Below are 19394 nucleotides of genomic sequence, written 5' to 3' on the forward strand. Positions count from 1 at the left end.
TGCTACCCATTCTACACCTGGGCACTGTCATTGGCCACAAACTGGCATTTAAGTTAAAGAAAAAATACAAAAATATATGCCACAAGGTATTCTTCGAACACCTGCATACGACAAGAAATTTCAAAGAAAACATTTTAGCTTGTTTTTTAAATAAACATTTTTTTATGTACACAGAGCTATTTAAAAGATTCCAATGCAAATACAGCTGGGCAATACAGCAAATACATTACGCTTTCGTGCAGAACGTTTGGTCAAAAGCAGTATCTAGGGACGATGCTCGGTTGGATTGGGAAGCCAATAAGAGGTCTGTATTTCATTGGCCAAGTCAAGAGTGTAGAAAAGCCTTCTGCGGGAGTTAAAACCGTGGCCATGGTCTACGGAAAAGCAAGGAAGGCCATGTCGTTGTTATATACTTTTCACCACGACTGTCTAAGCCTATTTTCTTCCCTTTTCATTTTTATCGATTATCTAGCTTTTTAATTTCTTTTGATACCTTATTATCCTGCCGCAACCAACTAATTTTTATTAATTTCGTCTCACATTCCTGCTTTCTCCCTAGACACCTACCACCTACTTCATGAGATTTCTCTCTATATCCTTCCTAAATGCAGAGCATAGTTTCTTCTGGCAGGTGCCTCACATTGTGGTCATTCTACCTCGTGGGTACGAGCCATTCTTTTGGCCCCACCACCGATACGCTACCACCACCCAAAAGAGTCCATCTCGGCGTTAGTGGGTACTTACCACGGCGGAAACGGTAGAACAAGAATTACGCGGTGTTCCAGAATTCAGAGCGCGCCAACGCACCGACGGCGATTCGAAATGTCAGCATAGACCAGAGAACGGGATCCTTGTGAACTGCTAGGGTGGAGCTCTCGAGCTTCGCACCCATGGTGGTTCTTTCACGCAAGCGGGGCTACGCACTTTTGGCCCCGGGCAGCTACAGCTAGAACTAAGCACGCTACTCCCGAGTCCCCCGACACGACCTACATCCCCATCACTACTGCCTCCACTAGAAGGCAAGCGATGGGTACCGGTATCGGGCCTAAGGGAATGAGTGTAACGTTAGGGACATTTGTAGCTGAGTTTACAGTTGCGTGTTAGTTCTGTAAAAATTGTTTCGCGTGTACTAAATCCTTATCTATGTATGCGTCTACTGGTTCACTGCTGTGGCTGAGGTGCAATTGTGGCGCCCATGATGACACGCGATCGCAGCAACAGATTTCTCTATGGTGTATATTAGTATGAAACTAAATGGCCTCGGCCTATTGGCACGTCGAATTAGACTTATAACAGGGCCGCGTGTAAACTAGTCTGCACCCTATATACTCCCTGGTTGCTTCAAAACCCCGAGAGTAGAACTGCTGAAGCAGGCGCTTCGCAGTAATAGATGAAGATTCACTGTGAAAGATGGGCAGCATAGGGTGCCTCAACCGCTGGCAGAAACGGAAAAATTGCCCTTTTAGAGCTTGAACCTTAAAAAAAAAGTCTAAGCAAAAAACTCCCTGCATTTCCCCGAGGGGAAGAATGTGAAAGTGCGAATGCACGAGTTGAATTTGCGCGGTTCGGTAATGTTCGCGAAAGAGAGATCACACACACACACACAACTACAAAGAAAGAAAGATGCATTTATTCACAGACACCTATTTGTGTTGTCGTTGTACCTGATTGCTAGAGCGGATCTCAGCTTTGAAATTTCGTGCCAGTACTCCTTTAAGCAGGTGCATTAGCCCTTCTCACGCCCGATTCTTGGCCAATCCCCCACGTGGGTATGTGCCATGTCAGCGGCCAGGCAGCGCGCGCCCATCTCCCCCCGTTGCCAAGGAAGACGAGGAGATTCCTGGCCAATCCCCCACGTGGGTATGTGCCATGTCAACGGCCAGGCTGCGCGCGCCCATCTCCACGTGCGCGGACATCGCCGGTGGACGCAGGTTCAGGGTCGCTTAAGAAGTGCATTGCACTTAAAATATACCTTCCGTGCGAACCACAGCACAGCCTCTGAGCGCACTGCGGGCTATAAAAGCTGTGTAGTAAGGGTGGTGGTGGTGGCCCGAAAATGACGCATACCCACTTAGGGGGATTGGCCAAAAAGAGTTATGTTTCCATTGTGATCAATCATTCGAGGGAAAATAATGGAGCTGAAGGAAAAATTTGGTCTAAGTTCCAGAGAGAGGAAAAAAACAACAACAGAGAGAAGAGTAGGAAAAATAGGTAAAAGTCAGCCTAATCGGAATGTTTTTAATACTGCAGACGAGCTGTCTTCAAAATGAAGGAGTGGATGGCGTCGCATACCTCCCTATGGCACGGGCCAAGCCTAGTCCCCCAAATGACAAAAGCACAAGTACAGTCAAAGGCAGTCCAAGTTGCAGCAGGGGAATCTCCAGCAGCCCTCTTCGATGATTAGAAAATCGCCGGCAAAAAAGAAATGTTCTTCCATTCAATTTCTTGGTAAAAGTGGCACAAGGGGGAGGTTATCAGATTTGCCACATTTGGATAACGATTAAGTGGCGGCACACCACAGCGAAAAGAAGTCAGCGATACTTCGCACAAGCGAGTTTGACAGAAACTTTTCTTCCAGCGGTACGTGAGATGTTCAAGTTCGGGAGAAGTGTTCAGACTATGATCGGAGGCATCTTTACTCGACAGGTATTGGCGATCGCGTGCCAACAAGACGGAAGAAAACAGGAGAAGTACCTCTACAATCGGTAAAGCCAAAGCTGTATAAGCTAATATGTCGGCGGTTTCATTGAGGGTTCCTGCCAGCTCACGATTTGTTTTCTTCGGCAGAAATATGGCTCTTTTATTCACCCTGATTTCACCTTCGTTAAGTGCCTTCATCATTCCACGTAGATGTTAGTGGTGATCAATACTTTTACGTAATTTATTTTTCCAGTTTTAGAATTCTTCGATGTTATTTTTAAGCTTTTTGGCCGTTATTCTTGTTTACCATGTCCATCTCGATAAGGGAAGGCAATATTGGGAGCATCACGGATGGGCTTTCGGGATATTCCCGTTCGGCATCATCATCATCCATTCCGGTCACCAGCGGCTACGCTCCCCGATAACTCATTGCCAGCCGCCCATCGTCACTATCATCTGTGAATAACTACCATCATCGGGCATGCTGTCTCCTAAGAACTTTGGGATTCATCGGGCTAATAAGCGCGGTATCCTGGAACCACCCGACTCTCTCAATATGCCCTCCCCCCACAAGTATAATCCTGGTACTTGTGTTGTTATGCAACGGACGGTCTGTGCCTCTCATTTAGCTAAATCAAGCTAACTCCTATAGAAATATCCCTTTTTACGTACCTTATTTGAGAAAACTGCGCGTAGAATTCATTTATAAAAAGAAAACAAATAAATGGAATGAACATCTATTTGAGAAAACGATGGTGGTTGACCAATCACTGGCTGGGTAACTTGGTGTCACTACACTTAACTTCGGGCTATGGTTCCAATTCTTCCAAGGGTCACCAAAAAGAATTGGACAGCGTGGTCACATCTGGTGGTCTTGTCAGCCCTGCACAGGAAAAACGTGGGGTTGCGTGCGAGAGATGAAGTGTGTTGGCAAGTACACACGATGTCGTAAGATTGCCAGAGCATTGGCTGTCGAGGGGGCATAAGTTAAGGGACGGAGAGTGGAGGAAGCGTGCATTGTAGCATGTGTTCTAGATGCCTGTTCCCTCCCATTTAAGTCGAAGGTGGGGTTGAGGCCGGGTATGGCGAATGTTGTGATACTGGAGGAAGATGTCCCGAAACCAGAATTGAACAATAGGGGAGTGACACTAGGCCGCTGGTTCGTCCTTGACGTAAATGCCGTGAGTAATAGGCAGTGTTTTCGAGCGTTATCCACTTCATCTCCCGCAAGAGGCGGGTGGCCTGGGGTCCATATGAGGCAAAGGATGGGGGGCGTGTGGTTTGAATGCTTTGAGTACCCGTAATGCAGGAATCCCATCGCAAAATTCTGCAGGGGGCTCGCAGAGTATCTGTAATAAATCTATTCGGACCGGTGGTAGCCGCAAGGCATACTGCAGTTCCTTCAGCTGTAATTGTAGACGGGAATAACGCGTGGTGATGCTGGTTGGGAGTGTGCTTTACGAGGTCACAATCGCCACTGCATGAGCATGCCGTACGTTACAGGGGGGGGGGGGGGGGGGGGGGGGGGGGGGGGCAGCCATGTAGTGATTGTCGGGATGGGAGCGGGATGGGAGCGTAACAACAAGGTTACAATAAAATTAGGTGTGACACTCAGGACATTGTCATAATGTGAAGGCAAAACACAGTAGGGCATCCTGTTGATCTGAGAGATAGAGAGTGAGACAGAAAGAGAGAATTGCCTTTTTATGAGGTAAGGATGCCGGATGCCACGGGGGGGGGGGGGGGGGGTTAAAATGTAGGAAGTGGAAAGGTAGGGTAAAGAGCAGTTAGGCAAATCTTCACCGTTCGCAGAAACTTCTCTGTTAAAAAAAAGAGTTAGCTGTCCATGCGGAGTTCACAGTTCACTCCGTATTTCACCCGTTCCACGAAGTTGATTCGGGAATGTGGAGAGGGTATACATGAATGGGACAGACGTCAACACCTGTCTGATGAGAGCACTCTTAACCGCCTGATGGCTAATCATTTGCAGTGTTGGTGGATCTCCCCCTATACGATGTAGGTATTCGGATTCGGATGTAGGTACCGTGCCAGTTGCTAAAAGCTGTGCATGGCTACTGTCTGAGGCAGTCCAGGTAAAGATGAGATGAAATATAAATTTGGTACGCCAAAGCACCCACAGGGTCAGTAGCGGTGGAGCTCGGACTCTGCAGGGGCTGTCCGTTTGTGTATAACGTGAAGGGTGTACGCCGCATTAGCGTAGACTTAGTTCGCAACCATTTTCCTTGAGTTGAACTTTCTGTTGGAATTTACGGTCGCAACCGTCAGCACTAGACCAGCCCCGTGTCAGCACCCTCCGCCGCTTTTTCCGCCCGCTAGCCAAGGCCGAGGCCACCCTCTTTGCTACCGGCGGAACCTTTACTTCTCAGCTCAGATCGTATAATGCGTGCGGAAGCGGCCTGCCTTACTTGGAACATAACCGTGTCCCGACTATCCTTCCGCCTTTTGTGCTTCCATGCATGCGATCCTCTTCTCACGCTCTCCGGCTCACCCAACATCGCGTCCCTGAACCCGTCCCTTTCCCTTGAGCAGTGGGAGTTACTCCGGTCTAGCTGTCGACCTGAGGATCAGCTCCTGCTTGTGACCAGGGCTACGGCAGCCTGGACAGCACACGGGCTCCTGGACTGAGGAACCACTCTAACATTATCGCGAAATGAAGTTGTCTCTGTCTCCCTATCACTTTTTAAAGCAGATCTTTCTGCATCTTCTTGCCAATGGTTATTTTGTGGCGTGCGGGACAAGAAACTCCCAACGCGGCTGGGGATGGGCAGGGCGCATTTCACTCAAGGAGCACAGTGTAGATGGCGCGGCGATAGGGTGCTATTACCCAGCATTCCCCGCACGCAGGTGACCGCTCGCACAGGCGGGCGGGTTGGCGGGACGGCTTTGTCGTCTGCTTTAGCGACAGTTGTTTGGGGCATGGATGAAGAAAAGTTAGGAGACGGCATGACGTCACGCAGCTAGCCTTCGCATGCCCAGCTTTGTTGAAGCCGCTCCCTCCGCCGTTTCTCTTTCTCAAGCCGACGAAGTCGGCCCAGCACGTGACCTCCATGGTCGGTTGGGCCGGCACAACGGGCCGGCGGCGGCGGCGGTTTCCAACTCCGGCGCACCTCTCGTGTTTGGTTGGCGGTAGCTTTTCCCCGTCCTTCCTGCATTTGTCTGTTCGGTGATCTCCTGCCCGCGTGCGGGCAGGAGTGCCGCGCATGTGTGAGAGACAAAAGCCGTGGGAAAAAAGCCAACATATAGCAGGCTTCGCGACAACGGGCAGCAGAGTAGTTTCGAGCAGACGAAATTGAAGAGCTCACGGCGCGGGCGCGGTGGGGTCACGTGGTGCACTGACGCCTGGGCCGACTTCGATTTTACTTTTTATGTATAGGCTTCACGTTTCTCCGGTAGCGCCGTCTCCTAACTTTTTTCTTCCTCCATGGTTTGGGGCCTGTTTTGGCACTGCTTCGCTTCCATTGCGCGCTTTCTTCGCACGGCTTGATTAACTTTTCGATAGCACCCGCAGGGTAACCCGGCCCGACGGAGTTTAGTGAGCGTACCGCAAACATACGTTAAGGATTTGTTTGCAGGGCGGAAAAACAAAATGTAGAGATCGCATACAGGCATCTGGCCGCTAAAGAAGTGCTACCTTTTGCACACTGCTTGCTACGAATGGGACTCCGTTTCCTAAATTAGTGGATACCAATTCGGTTATGTTTGAACAGGTATTACAAAATGCGAACCGAATAACTGGATCTGATAAATAGTGATTATAAAAGTTCCCTCACTTTCTCGCAATTCTTAAACTTACTAAGCTAACTACTTTAAATCGATATAAATCGGAATCACTAAGTTCACATGCCACATTGTTTCGGTGTATGCGCTTGTGTCACTGGGTCTTGTAGCCCTGAGCTAGTTAGAATGGCTAGGTTCCCTCACCCTTCGGAAGACGCTCCTCTCCCTATTCTTTCCTCCGCCGCACGGCCGGGCTACACCGACGGCGTCCGCCGCTCTAGCCCGGCCGTGACCGACGCTGCTGCGTTCAAAATTCCGCCTCCGCGAATTCAAGGTAACGGCTGGCACAATCTCTGGTTTCCCTCTTTGTAGAGCCACGTATGTGAATTCTAGTGACATCGCTTGGGCAATTGTTGTGGGTGTCGTTTAGAGCTTCGCTTTCCAGCCACCTTCACAGGGTAAATGGGAGCCAATTTTTTTGGACAGCCAGTTTTGTGAACCTCACAACCTGGTATCTTGATGCAGAGATGTAAGGCGTTAGTCCTCAAAATCCACTGAATTCACCAACAGCTGTGAACGTTTGGCAACCGTAGCCATGCTGTCAGTGTCACATCAGGCGAATTTAGGTGGACCCAGCGGAGGCAGAATAGCAGGCTCTGAAAAATACCGGGGTGTGTTCAAAGCAAACCGTTTAATTGTGGGCGAATTGCCGGCTTGTACTTTTTAACAGAATGACGCCTAGAAAACCCCGTATCACAAATAGCAACGCCGGACAACTGCAGGCGTTGCAAATGTCCAGTCTGGCATTTGGATACGTTCCCATCCCAATGATGACACCAGCCTCATCATCATCATCACCCAGACCGCGCGCTGGCGTTCCGAACCTTGCTTGTCCAATTATTGAATGCCAGCGATTCTTGCAGTCTCGGCAGCTGAACGAGAAGAGTTTAATCGAAAGCCAAACGCTCTCGAGAGGCCTCCCCTCTCAGACATTTTTAGTACAGCGCACCGCTTTAGCCTTAAGCACCTGTCCCCACCGGATGGTTCACCACAGCGGTCCAGTTCACAAGCACAAGCAAGCGGTGCGATACCGCAACTCTCGTGCCTATGGGCGGTGACGTCCGACAAGGCCTTCCTCCCGCTCCTGCTCTGGCTCCTGTTCACCCAGGAGCAGCGGTGTCCCTGGGCAGTGGCGCAGCTCAGGGCGGGGGAGCGGCTGAAGGGCCCGGTGCGCAACCCGGAGAGCCAGATACACTGGCTGGAGAGAGGGCTGCTTCAGCGACCCTGGAGAGAAAAGACGCGCTGCTGCAGGATGCACCACCGCCGCAGGTAAGAAGCACAATTTTTCTATGGCAAGCTCGTAGCGGTATCACCTATAGAAAGACCGGTTGTTGTTGTTGGTAGTTTCCTTTAGCGTTACTTTGCTAGAGAGGCTGCCATCATTAGGAATCTCCCGTGAAGCATTCGCATTTGCGCCTTCGCGAGGGCAAAGTTTTGTAAAACCCTTTAATCAAGATAAGGTCAGGCTGGCCAGTGGTGGGGGTGTCTGTTGCTTCGGCTGGTTGAAAGGGCCGGCCAGGCAGCAACCACCCAGGGACTTCTGGACTGAGAAGAAGAATATTATTACCCTTGCCGTGACTCCAGAGCTAATATAAAAATAGTTTCTTTCCTCCTTCTTCGACTCCTCCTCCTCCTGCTGCTCATATGCATAGCTGCTGTCTGTTTCAAGCGCAAAATTAGACATTTCGTAAGGCTTTTTTTACCAACGATGGTTCAGCAGAAATAATATGCGCAAACAGCGAACAATACACGAGTTATACGATCCAGATAGAGATGAGAAATATAAAGCGAAACTATTCATCCTTAATTTGTCTGTCCCGTGCAACCCCAAGCACCTATCGGGTGAACCCCTGCTACCGCGGGTCATCGGCTAAGGCGTAATGCTGTGCCACAACAATTTTTTTTGTGGCTACAAATTTCCATTTCCTGTGTTCACACCACCCCTTATGCAATATCCCCGTTAGGGGGTCTTTAAGGAAATAAAATGAAATGAATGAATGAGTGCTGTTAATCCGCGGGATGCGATATTGCTACCTTCCTGTGTGGTAGTTTCTGATGGAGGGGAAAAGCGAGAACACCTGTGTGTCGATATTTAACGCACGTTTAAGAACCCTAGGTGTAGAAATTAACCCAGAGTCCTCCATTATGCCCTGCACTGGGCCCATAGCCCAGGTGCAGCTTGGCATTTTGAACATCCGAAATTTGAAAAGGAGAATGTCTTGTGTAACCAAATATGCAGTATTGATGCAGGTAATACAACTGATGAGAAGAGTTGCAAGGGAACAAAAAATTTCGTCCAAGAAATCTGAAATACCAAATGTACTATAACGCAGGAAACTCAAAAAAATTATATATTCACTAAGAAAATCAACCATTTTATTCTTTCCACCAGCCTTACAGGAGATAAACAAAATAAAAAGCTACTGAGAAAAGTGCCCAAACGAATTACAAATCAAGAAAAACAGCCGACTCTAACTCCCTGTATTTCACCAAAAATAACAACGGGACCCTGAAACCATGTCTTTATGATAATGTGACGTATATTATGTGTCGAAGGCAGGACAATTCAAATAAAAAGAAGCGACGTGAGGGAGTTCTCACCACTTACACCTCGTTTCAGCCTTTACTTTTTTGTCATGTATTACAAAAGAAAGTGGCGTAGAAATAATCAGAGAATTACCTAAAGTCCTCCACTCTTTTTATTTCCGTTTGGAAGGACAAGAAATGAACATCCTCAAGAATGAAATGCGCGAATCAAACGTTCATGCCCTCCATGTCAACGAAACCTCTATGGTAGTCGTGCTGACTGCAGCTTTTTAGTATTACCGGAACATAACTAAACCAGGACGTAAGGCGGGAAGTTTTTTTTTCCTGATTGGCTGAAGAATTGGTGGCGCGATATCAGCTTGCCAGGATCGAAGCAAGTAAACCCCAGAACCAGTCAGAAAAGCCTTACAGCTGCGGTTCATATTTTCCAGGCACCACTTTACGTTGAAAGCACTGCATCGGGGATATGGGCATTTGGTTTTCACATATTTTTATACCCGTCCTATTGCAGGAGCCATTAAGCACTACGTTGCGGCAGATGCTGTAGCTACCGCACTATTAGATACAATTAACTGCCAGCCACAAAATTTAAAAAGGCACGTTACGCCCTTGAGGAATGCCAAGAACGTACTGTCGGGCTAGAAGATCGGTAAACAATGTATGAACTCTAAGCCTCTAATTAGGCGTGAGTACATCGCCCAAGACAGAACTCCAGACGCCATTGCAAACAGGTGCAACGGCAAGCCGATGCTGATTCACCAAGGTGAAGATACGAACGACACAAGGAAGGAGGAGGAGGAGGAGGAGGAGAATTAAAAAAAAGGAGAGGGAGTGACGGAGGGCCGGAGGGAGGGAGAGTCTTTTCTCAGAGTGCTGCTTCTACATCCTAAGCTGTGCTGAGACTCCTTGCAATTGCGTCCTCTTTTGGTTGGCGAAATAGCCACAGGCAGTGACGCAGGCACAATTCCGACAGAGCACTGCCCCCTCTTCCTTAAAAGAAAATAGAGACAGCAAAAAAGAAAAAAAAAGCAGAAAGCGATGAAACAGAAAATGTGAGTCCACGGCAAAGAATTTACTCAAACAAAAAATGCCTAGGCTGGATGTCCAGAAGCGCAAGTTACAGTGAACGCTGGCAGACTTGTTGGCCGTGGAGTACGCGAGACCTAGGCCGTGCTGCTCCAGGATCGCTTCAGGCTGCTCTTGGATTACGTATCGCTCGTGGCGCTGGAGAAAACCGGAATTTTTGTCTTGAAAGACAATTACAAGATCGGTCCAATAGTGGTTCAGAGTTCATTACAGTGTTGTTACGAAATGTAAGGTGACCCTATTATTCTTTTCCCGAAACATTTGGCGTCTGTATCGTCGCGGGCGAAAAGATTACGAACTGCTCAAATCTAGACAGCGCGATGCCGGTAGGCGGTCGGACTATCCGTAGCAAGAAAATATCCCCTACGCACCTGTTGCCCTTTTTGCCGGACCATTTCGCAATTCCTTCTGGTAATATTATTACCAAGGGAGAGGTTCTGAGAAGGCCACATGCACCCAAACGGCCAACACACTATAAGCACGTTCTGTTACGGAGAGGAGGCCGCCAAGTAAAATTTTTAATTGTTACGAATGTTTATGTGGACATCCCCAGGGAACCGGTCAGCGATTTTGTAACTCCTTACGCGTTTCATAATCACGACGATCCAAAATGCTATTATTAGATGCGCTAGGGCTGTAGTATCTTAATAAAGCTCCTATAGTTCCTCAAGACATGTCTCCACAGCAGTGAATTGTAAGTGAAGCGGATTTTAACGGTGCCGAGAAGATGTAGCGTTCCAGAGATGTGCAGAACCTCCTGCAGGTATTTATTGAGAGGCACCAGGGCAGTGTTATTTTCGTTTAATTCTTCATATATAGCCCCTAAAATGTTTTAGAAGCAGTGAATCTCTATTCAATGGTTAAGACGAATTTAAAGGAGTGGAGTATAGCGCTTAGGAACCATGGGGTGAAGTTTTCCTGGTTGGATGAAGTTCCTCCACGCACTTTCGTCTAACATGTGTGGCGAGCTGTGGGCCAGAATCGAGCGAACCGTATAACCGGTCGGGAAAGACCTGCCGCCACCATTCAAACTTTTCCAATTATCAGGTCACGTTAAACACAGTACGCAGTTAGAGTCGGCTTGTGGATTTCTCAATACTTTGTACTTATCGTGTCTGAATGGTACCTATGTGGTTATGCAAATGTCGAGAAACAGACTACTATTGAGAAATGGACAGGCCACCGAGACCCATCCCGTTGGTGTTGTTGCCACCGAGGGGGGGCACCCTATCCGAGCTCCGTGGCCTCCGACGTACGAGTGGTAGCGTGTATGATGCGAGCGGCCAGCCGCTGTTGCAGCCGTGCAGAAGTTCAGAAGCCGTAGGCTAACGTAACTGTTTACTTCATAGCGAGAGGGGAGCCGAAGCCAAAGAACAATACCCCGACGGGCGAGGTTACCATACAGGACTCGAGCAGAGTGACAGCATGGATTCGCTGCTCAAACAGGAATGGATTACAGCGCTTGGGCAGCTTCTATTTATACCCAAAAGCCGTAACGGTCAAAACGCCAACAAGCGGCAACACGCCACGAACGTCACAGACACACACAACGCTCTTTCCAGAGTTCGTGACAGTCGGTAGCCTCGGCGCACGTTGAGTCCGAGAGAGGGAAGAGAGGAGGACTCCGTTGCGATCGCGGGGCCTCTGTGTCCTTGGGCGGGTCTCGACGTGCCGCTGGCAACCGCCGGAGTTTGAAGCGCATTGAAAGTGAGGCGTCTGGCCTGGCTTGTCGAATCTTGAATGAACATGGTGTAGCCTGACGGCTGAAAGGCGCACGCAGTGGCTTCGCCGCACAGCCGAGGAGTGATGCGGGAAAGCACGGCGGCGCTGGCCGATTCGTAACAGTGTCTTTAATGAAACAAGCCATGACGGGGATAACGATGGACACGAGGGAGGCAGGGCGTCTTTTAAAGCGAAGCTTTCTGCATCTCACCGATAGCGTGCTTGGTCTGACTAAGACGCATTCCAGAAAAGACAAGTTCAGACACGGTGCAGGAAAATTGATGTTGATGATCATGATGACGATGGAGGTGGTAGGGATGATGATGATGATGAAGAAGAAATATCTTCTCTAGGCAGGGTTTGACTTTAGCTTTGGACGTTGGTGGTGTGCGCTTGGACGTTGGTTTTGTACTTTGGTTCAGTTGAAGTGGGGTTCGCCTTTACACTTTAGCAGTTCAGATATTGAACTTTCGGAAGGGAGATTTAGGAATTTGTCGTTGTCTCATTTTGTCTAAGAAATCTTCATTCACCTTTTAACCATCTTTCTCCTAGGAAGAGGGCGTTAGATTTTTTTTAACATCTTTCTCCACGCAACCTTATCTATAAAGAAGTATTTCTTGTCTGTGGAAGTAACCATTGGCGGGACCTTGCCGTTTTTGCTTCCACCACTGATAACTGTGCTTTTTAGCCAGCTGAAGAGATGACTTTTTCGCCATTTGGGTATTGCAATTGAACGGTTTGTGTTGGGCCGAACCCGCGAACCGGCAGTTTTATTTCTCTTTGTGGGTCGAAATCACTGTTTGCTAGCATTCACATCTTTCTTCTTCGCAGTCTTTTTGCTGCTTCATACGCTACTTTAAACACCCATTGACTTCCTTCTAATCAAGTGCACTATTTGTCTTAGTCTCTTACTTGACTATGTAATCCTTAAGGTGCGTGTTACTCAGTGTTTCATCTTTATCCTTTGTCCGATTACACTAGTGAAGCTTGTTACGTGCACTTGCAAAGTTTCAGAGTAGACTAGTCTTACGCTATTTCGCGTTTTTAGATTTCTTCTATTTCTGCCTTTATCGCAACAAATACTGGATTTGAAGAAAAGGACGTTTCCGCGAAACCTCCACAAATGCGGACGATCTGGAAAGCGGAAACGTAGTAGTCTTTAACACTGGCCCTTCGACTGCCCCGCTGCATTATTTAGAACCATGTTTTTCCCCCTTTGGCCTTCGTGACAGTTGATTACGTGAAGTCATGGTGGCTGTGTTGGCAAGGAAGAGGTGACACTTTGTTTTGGGCTGCTCTGGCGGCTATTTAATCGATAATTTTCAGCCAAAAAAAAACAAGACAGTAAAGGCAAGACACAGACAGGGCAGCGCTGCAGATTCAAGTTATTTATTTTTCGAAGAAAAAACGGCTTATATTCACATTTCGGTCCCCACACTCTTCCAGTGAAATGCAGAAACATGACAAACCATATGGATGTCGTTTATTTATAGCTCCTCAAACAATGACACAAGGAGAAGTTCTTCGGTCCCCAAACCGGGCAATTTATATCTTGTGGGATAAAATTCTGTGAGCAAGAAGCACAGCCTAGATCGCGTAAGACGTGCGCTATGTGGCTGTTCACTCGATATTGTTGATGCAGGGAACAACGGGCTGCGGAACGACTACCCAGGTACGGCAGTACACATTGCAGAGGCCGTGGGGAGTACTGCAACATACTCATAAAGCGGCTCTGGTGTGTTGCCGCCGTCACCAACGCGCGCCCTGTTTGAGGGGAGCGTGGAGCATGGTGAGTCTTTGGAACAGTGAGTACACTCAGGTCTGCAAGTGTCACAAGACAACCTGTCGTCCCAGTCTGGAATCAGGGTGCCTTATTACATTGGCAGGAAGCCACCTGTGGGTAATTATCGAAGCGCAGCACAAGACAAGAGACAGAAACAGAGAATACGACACACTTTGTGTGTCGTCTTCTGCGTTTCTGTCCCTCGTCTTGTGCTGCGCTTCGATACTTTGCTATGTACCAACTCGCCTAAACCAATACTCATCTGGGGGGACTTGTTGTTAGGCGCACAACTTTATGTGTTTTATGTGTGCCACTAACGCGGGTTTCTATGGCTAGAACTGTGAGGCTCCATAAGATCGGGCACCCGAATTTCCGGCTCTTCAAGGGTACTAATGACTGTCAATGGCCATGAACACAAAGCGTAACGATAGAAGCACAAATATTTCTCAATTCGGAGCACTCAGAAGCGACAGCAAATTTCTGATGTAATTTTCTGTTAAAATTGCACGCGCAGTCCGTCGTCCATCAGCTTTTCTTAGCAACCACTACCTCGATGGACACACGGAGCAGTCCTGTGGGTGGCCAATATTTTAAGCGGGCTGTCGATAGATTGGAAAATACGGTGGAGGAATCGGCAGTAATTTTATTAAAAACGATATGAGGCAAATACCGTACATGCATGACTCTACCGCGTAACTTTCTTCGCAAAATGTAGCTTTGAAATTCGTGTGCGCGCTACTATCGGGCCCGAAACCGATATAACCGTCAAGGCGGTCTGCAGCATAGCCATAAAACCGGACTCCTCCCAAAATACATTTCGATGCAGTTCAAAACAATCCAATAGTTTCACGTGAGAAAATTTTGACGCACACCTTGGCCAGCGGTTGCACATGTTTTTAAGTCTGCAATTTCACCAAGCAGCGTTAACAAATGGCGTCCCAGAGAAATGAGTCCGCTACTGACGGAAACGCAGCCGAGCCTAAATTTATACAAGGTGTTTTGGAAAACGTAGACTACCAGTTGGAATTCGCAAATTAGCAGCAGGATAATCATATGACTGTCGCCTCTAGAATGAGGCAGGCCAAGGCACTTAAAATCCCAAACACTTTTTAAAGATCCCTGCTTTTTGACGCAAGCAGGAGTTGAATAACAAAAATTTTGAAACCCAAGGGACTTTTTCAGACACAGGTTGGTGCGCGAAATGAAATGTCTTCCCCTAGGTTCGTGGTGTCATTTCTTTTACATGTGCGCGGCAGAATCCTCAAATTGCCTTTTTTGCCTAGGTGAACCACCTGGCCATTTTATTAGGAGCGTGTTAGAATCGTGCAAATAGGGTAATTACGAATCTTGTGTACTATCTGTGTTGCACTATCCGGCCGGGCACACACTTAGACAATACTATGTTTCTGCCTCCCCACTATCTCTATAATGACGGATCTATGCAGCCAACTATGCTGTTTTTTAATTCCCATGTCGAGCAGCACATGACTGTATTTAATAGTTCTGTCTGCGCTGCGGCATCACACAGTTCAAGCATGACTACAACTCATTACACCTCTCTTGACATCGCGCCTCATGCCTCCCTACCTTACCTATCGCTCGCAAAAGCGGAACTCGACTCTGACGTGCAGGGTATACGGAGCAGCACTTACCCTTCCACCCAACACCTTCGCGATCCGCTCCTCTGAACTGGCCCCTTACTCCGATTCCCAAATTCCTCGAAGCCCACGTTCTTAGGCAACTCGCTCGTCTATCCTCAACCCCCAAAGGTTGCATCCTCCAGCGCCAATTCAACCTCACTGCTCCAGTACCCCACACCCACCCAATTCAATCGTCCATACTCCTATCCCTCCGTGAATACCACCTCATCATGTCCTTCACTGTCACACGTATCCTACCCACCACGCAGCCCGACGAAAAGCCCGCGCCTTTGGGAACTTACACCGATTCCCCCATCTCCCCACTCCATTTACCTAAGCGCCCCAAAATTGAGGAACGGACAAGTTTTCGCTGCCGCCATTATTAAAGCAGACAGACTAACCGAAGCAGCGGCATGTATCATCCGCAAACTCCGCGCCCATAAGACCGAGGAAGCGGCGAATGCGCTGGCCGTAACATACCAACCCTTTCCATCTCATATATTCTCCGAGTTTGAAACGGCCGTATAAAATTTCGCGCCGGAACACCTCATTTCCTGCTCGCCGAATTCTCATATTCCGCACTTCTCCCACCAAAACTATCATGTTGCAGTGATTCCCCGTGAACGTGGGCTTTGGCAGTGCGGAAAGGACTCGCCTGTCCGCTCCGCGAGCACTCATTTACCGATCCCCGGACATTAATTTCTTACAACACGGCGCATGAAAATCCCACAAACCCCTGCTTAATTGTAGTGGCATTACCGTACGTTACCTCCTACAGTGCTGATACGCTGAGAAGACAAGTCTAGAGTGAGTAAGCGCAGGACATCGGCTTTCTGCCATCCCCGCTTCCAAAAACAAGTTATGTTTCTCTCTTGTGGCGGATGATCTTGGTTTACACTTCACGAACAAAGAACCGTACTGGAAGCAGCAGAAACTAAAAATAGAAGCTAACGGAATCATCAAGTAAGAGTAGGTTACCGCGATGTGCAAGAAAGCTGAGACACCATGCAGGACCTTGTTCTCATTTGAAAAAAAAATATTTGTGTCGTTGTGCTGGCTGAGAGAGAGCCGTGAAGGCTCTGGAGAAACTCCTTCTGCTTTCAAGCGTGGGGAAAGGTGGCGTTGGGACTCAACAAGTTTTAGTTTGTTCAAGGATTTTCTGTGTAAAAACTTTCCACTGAATTCACAAGAAGTGGCGCGTTTAGTAAGACAGCGATTGTTTACGTTCAGATTAAAATATGTGTCATTTCATTTCCTTCATTAGGGGTGGAGAACGCAATCAAAGAGTTCTTTATGTTCTTCCGTTCTTTAATCCAAACAATGCCCACACAAATTGCACGATTTAAGACTAACCGTCGAATGCTTTACCTGTTTATGTGCCAACGATATCAGTCGCAGTTTTAAAACAAAAAAAAACATGAAGCACCGCTAGGGTGCCATTCCAGCAGCCACAAAAGGCTACCGTTACTGGACGGTGCCATGTTCGCGCGCTAAGATCAAACGGTGGTGCTACCCACCACCCTTTGCTACCCACCACTGATGCTATCCACCGGTGCTACCCACCGCTGCTACCCACCGGTGCTACTGGTGCTACCCACCACGGTGGTGCTATCCCAAGATAAAACGGTGGTGCTACCAAGCGTCGTTGTCTTAATCAACTGAAAAAGTGTATAATCACCAATTAGAAACAACTGCGCTTGCTTCTTGCCTTTGTTGTGACAGCGCCACCATCAATACTCACGAACGTATTCTCGGTCCGTAATTCAAAACTCATCTGCCATACATTTGGTTATTGCATGCGTGCAGGGCTAACTGTGAATGTTTTATCGGTATTGCAAAGCTGAATTATGCGCATTTCGCATTTTTGTTTCGTTTCAGATACACGTTGATTGTGACTCCCAGAACAGCTGGCAACGCACCATTATTTGATGGAGTAGACGACACGCAGTATCAGATATGCGACACAACTCTCTGCTTTGGTTTTCCAAGCGCTCAGGAATAAATTCGAAACTAAAATGGTTTTGTTTATACTCAATCTCCAGTATTTTGCAGTGCGTGCATAGATACTCATTTTTCAGCGAATTCGCTTCCAACAGACCCATTTTCCTATGATGCCACACAGTCCTCCAGGGATTACAGGGCACAGGGTACGAACGGCATTGGCTCCGGTTTCTCTGAGCGCGCCGCCCGTACCGGAGCGGACAGTCGAAGACGGTCAGCTCAAACGTTTTATTATGAGATGGATGTGATCGCTAAGCTGAAATGAAAGCGCCTTCCTGACAACGCCAGCCGGGAACTCGGGACGCCGCACTTGATATTCGAAACGACGCTTGTTGCTCCAAAAAAGGCTTCGCTGGCCGCCGTCTGGATGGGGTCTGGCAATCCGGAGTAGGCGGGTACGCCGGCCGCTCGAGCATTTAAAAGCGTTTCTCATTCCTTCGGTGAGAAATCATAAACGTCGAATCCTCGGCGAGAGGTACGAGCCGTTGTCCGCCATCGCTTGGAGGCGCAAAAGCCACCCGTTGCCAGCGTATACGCTGTGGGCCGCAATGGGCTGTCGGTGCTTCGCTCCTAGTTTGTGACGCAAGGGCTACGTCACGAAAAAAGGAAAGGGAAGCGGGTGAGAGAAATTCCAGCCTTGTTTGCTTCTTTTTCAGCAAATAACGCACCGTTGCTCGTCGAACAAAGCCGAAATATTTAAGAAATGTATGATCGCAAAGTTAAAATTGCATTCAGCCTTTAGTGTCCCTTTAGGACAGGGCGATCAGAGATGCAAAAAACTATAAAGGCACAGGTATTTACTTTCTCCCTCCATTTACTCGTTTCCATATATATGTTATTCAATTCAAGCCACCGTACGGGGGTTGTACGAGCTTCATAAAAGAAACAAGATGATTTCATGATAATTAATAATTTCACTTAGTTGAAAGAAATGTCAAAATATTGGCTGTGCGGCTACAAATTTGAAGTATTTAAAAAAAAACAAGACGGCCAACCAGGGCAAGTGCGGCATGTATGAAAATAGATCGCGCGCGCGGCCATACTGGCATCCGCTGTTGTGCGAGGAGAACAGTGGCGTCAAATACGCCTTCCTGTCATAGCGGCTGCAGGTGTCTGCTTCACTGAAATCAAAATTGACCCTAATAAACGGAGCAGTAAGGAGTTATTTATGCTGCGTACGACAGTCTAATGTGTCATTCTATGATTAGTGGGCTTTTAGGCCCCTATAGCCGCAAAAAAAAATGGAACACAAAAATCTCGTGTCAGTACTCCTTTATTAAATGGTAATGCGCTCAAGATGGATCCCTGTGGGACTCCAAGGCCAAAAAAAGGTACGGGTGCAGTACTTGTAGTTTCTGTTGGTCGAGTTTCCAGAAAATTTCGGATCCGTACTCTATGATATCTACAGGTGAGGCTTTCGCAAGTTCATCTAGTATGGTGCTTCACCTGACACAGTCACGCAGCATTGCTGTGGTAGAGTGTCAGGACGAAATCCGGTAGAGAACAATTTCTGAAAACCCTTATAATGACCCTTGGAGCCCGTAGTCTGTTGATGCTACCAAGTTTGTGCCAAAAGCCGGTTTGTGCATGATTCGATTAATCAGTAGTCCTTGAATATGCTGTTTACACTGGTTATGGACATGAGGTTCCAATTAAACAGTGCTATGTTAGACGTTCGGGTTTTTGTGGGCTTGCGAAAGAGGCACTTTGTTTCCAGCTAGATACAAACCCGACACTCCTTGCAGGCATCAAGCACCATCTATTGGTTCGCTAAAATCACTGCGTCCATTTCTTGAGCAACTACTAATTTAACACCTAACACTCAGTTTTTACAGTTACATTTTCTATTCGATCACTTCCGCCAATTCTTTCTGCAAATAAGGATGCTTCGAAATACTTTAGTCCTGTAAGAAGCGGCTTGCGCAGCATGAACACGTTTATTTCCCAGTCTGTATAGCACTGAAAGTTCAGAGCTTGTGTCCACGTCGCAAAAAAACTATTGCTTTCTCAAAACGTCAAACTGTGCCTGTCGGCGTGCTTTCATTGGGAAAACAGCGCAAACAAATACAACGATGAAGAAACAAACTGAGAATACAGCGGCTTGTTTTTGTTCTTTCTTTCGGTAGTCTTCGTCTTTATTTCCGCTCATGTCAGCATCAGAGTTCTGAAATGCCAAA

The sequence above is a fragment of the Haemaphysalis longicornis genome, unplaced genomic scaffold (assembly GCF_048455015.1).
Source record: "Haemaphysalis longicornis isolate Haplotype H1 unplaced genomic scaffold, Haemaphysalis longicornis Haplotype H1 scaffold_5, whole genome shotgun sequence".
NCBI lineage: Eukaryota > Metazoa > Arthropoda > Arachnida > Ixodida > Ixodidae > Haemaphysalis > Haemaphysalis longicornis.